Raw genomic sequence first — 3127 nt, 5'->3', positions numbered from 1 at the left:
GGGGACCTGTGGGGGTTGGTGGGGGCTTGCAGGACCTGATGGGGGCCAGTGGGGATCAGGGGGACTGGGGGGCTGGAAGGGGCAGCATCCTCTCGTCCAAACGAGTCTCTCCACACACCTGGCACCCAGGAGGGGATTCCCATTTGGTGCCAAGCTCCCATCCTGAGGAAGGGCTGTTTTCCAGCTCAGTGAGCCTGGCAGCTCTGGGACCCCATCACCTCCGCCCAGTTCTCCTCTGTCCCCAGATTTGCCTTGGAGAAGACAGCTGAGCGGGTGGCAGCTGAGCCCTGACACACTCAGTGCATGGATGAGTGACCTCCAGGAGGTGGGGGGGGGGGGGGGGGGGGGGGCGGGGTGTCCTCTGCCAGAGGCAGAGCCCAGTGCTGACTCTGGAATGACAGCGAGGGGGAAGGGGCTGTAGGGAGCTGAGCCATGTGGGGCTGGGGGCTGCATCCTGTGGCGCTGGGGCAGGCCTGGGAGGGGAACCAGGGGAAGAAAGGTCACTGGGGAGGGGACGGAATGGGAGAGATGCGGGGAAACGAGAGGGACGTGGGAGGGAGGGGAGAGATGCGGGCAGGGATGCCAGGAGGGATGCAGGGAAATGGGAGGGATGCAGGGAAATGGGAGGGATGCAGGCAAGGATGCAGAGAAAGATGCAGGGAGGGATGCTGGGAGGGAGGGGAGGGATCAGAGGAGGGATTCAGGGAGGAATGGAAGGGTTGCAGGTGGGAACGCAGGGAAATGGGAGGGATGGGAGGGATACAGGCAGGGATGCAGGGGGGAGGAGCAGGGAAGGATGGGAGGGACAGGGAGAGGGATGCGGGAGGTATGGAATGGATGGGAGAGCTGCAGGCAAGTGGGAGGGATGCAGGCAGGGATGCCGGGCTATGGGGGAGAGGGGAGGGATGCAGGGATGCAGGCAGAGATGCAGATAAGGATGCAGGGAGGGATGGATGGGAGCTGGCAGGCAAATGGGAGTGATGCAGGGAAGGATGCAGAGCCAGGAGGACGGCAAGGAGCCGGGGAGGATGCAGAGGGAGGTGTTCCCAGAGGGATCCCCACACACAGAGCAGGATCCTCGGTGGGATCAGACACAAAACTCGCAGTGCTGCTCCACATGGAGCCAGAGGGAAGAGCAGGATGGATCCGCAGGGAGCCGGACAGAGGGAGCAGGATAACCTTGCCGTTCTCCCGGCAGGAAGAAACCTCTCAGTGGCTAGCAGGGTCATTTACAATATATACTGTATATTTATTATAATTGCACCAGCTCACGGCATCTACAGCTGTACTCACAACCCAGAGAGAGAGCGCACGCGCGACAGGAAAATACTGAAGTATTTCTACAGAGTATTTGTTCCAGTTGGCTCCCTCCGCGGCAGGAGACAGAGACTGTAAAAGAGGAAGACTGGAATTTTTCCCTGATGTGCTGGCTGGTCCGCGGCGCCGCTGCAGTCGGGTCTCGGGTTTTTGGGAGCCGCGGCCCCACAGGGGCTGCAGGGCTGGGGCTGCGGCCACTGGGGAAATCCCCCACTGCTGGCTTGGGTTCGGATGTTCACAGGGGATTCCCCCACATCCCAGCAGGGTTGGGGGGTCCAGCGGCCAGTCTGAGCTTCCCATGGGGCGATGTGGGGGACGGGGGCTGTGGGGCAGCAGCTGGAATTGCTGGGATGGTTTTCCAAGTGCGTGGCTCAGGGTTTGTAGGGATGCTCATGTCCTCCACCTCCCCAGGCTCCAGGAGAACAGGACCCTTTGTCTCCTCCTCCTGCCACAGTCGAATCCGGAGCTGCCACCCTGCCACGAGTGTGCCCCTCCTTACCTGTTCACCCCATTTCTAACAGCTCTGCTCGTTCAGGTGTCTTTGCCAGCAGGTGGGTGGGACACCCAGGGGCTGGCACCCATCACTGCCCAGCTCCTGGGATTTTCCTCCAAGGGCTGGTGAATCCTCAGCCTCTGGCTGAGCCTGGTCCCTCGACATGCCGGGTTTGGGAGGCCGACCCCGAAGTGCCCCTTCGCTCCCATCTCTGCCCTCCCGGGCCCCCTGGCTCATCAGGCCACGGCTAACGAGGCTGTCTCATTACAGCTGAGCTGGACTCCAAAGGATCCCTCCCGATCCTGGCTGGCTGCAAACCAGCAGCGAGCGGGACGGCCAAAGCCTGGCTTTACATCCAGGGGCAGCGGGTTAATCCGGGCAGCTGCTCTCCCACCCAGGGAGGCTCATCCCCATTGTCCTGCTCCAGCCGTCCGGAAAACGCGGGGCCACCAGGATTAAACACCAACCACTCCGGGGGGCCAGGACTGTCCTCAGAGCCCGGGGGGGCTTTTTTTTTTTTGGGAAATCAGCAAAATCCTGCAAAAGCGGGGCTGCGGGCCAAGCCTGGGACCCTCCTCCCTCTCTCTTCCCATAATTCAGTTAAAAAAGCAGCCACTTTTCCCCAGAGCAGGAGGGGTCTGGGGCTGCGAGCCCAGAGGTGAGACGGGCCATGGCGAAGCTGGATGCACCCCCAGGGGTGGAAAACCCCCTGCCCAGCCCCGGGCCCTGCAGCTCCCTCCTCCCGGGGGTGACGGCTCGGTCCGCCCCAGACTGGGTGGGGTGGGCGTGTGCCAGGGCCGGCTCCTGAGCTGGGATGAGCAGCGTTTTTCCCCTGGATCTCCTCGCTTGGGAAGAGACTTGCAGGTGCTGCCGGCTTTGTTCATCCATGGCTCGGCGTGTGCTCAGGTCTGAGGGGACCCCAAAATGTTTTGCGGTGCCTTTGTCCCCCGCTGTGACACCCTGGGGGGGTGCCCCAGGGGTGCCCCCAGCCACCCCCACCCACTAGCCCAAGGTCTCTGCAGAGCATTTGTTCCCTCGCTCTGTACTCGCCCATCCCACCCCGCCCCACCCCGGCACTCGCAGAAATAAGAAGATATCCTCCCCTTCCCCATCCCGACCCCAAAACACCCCGGAGCGGGGGGAGCCGCCCCCTCCCAGGGCGTTGCAAGGACCCATTTGAGTTCCCGTCCGTGCTTTCCCCCGCTGCCAGGTCCATCCTTAGCATCCCCCGGCTCCTTTCCACCTCCCCGGTGGTCCCGTCCCTTCTGGGGGCGCAGGTGGCATGGAGGGGGCAGAGCTGGGCTGTTGGGGGGCTGC

This window comes from Corvus brachyrhynchos, unplaced genomic scaffold, assembly GCF_000691975.1.
Source record: "Corvus brachyrhynchos isolate BGI_N302 unplaced genomic scaffold, ASM69197v1 scaffold99, whole genome shotgun sequence".
NCBI classification, from domain to species: domain Eukaryota; kingdom Metazoa; phylum Chordata; class Aves; order Passeriformes; family Corvidae; genus Corvus; species Corvus brachyrhynchos.
This window is presented reverse-complemented; position numbering follows the sequence as displayed.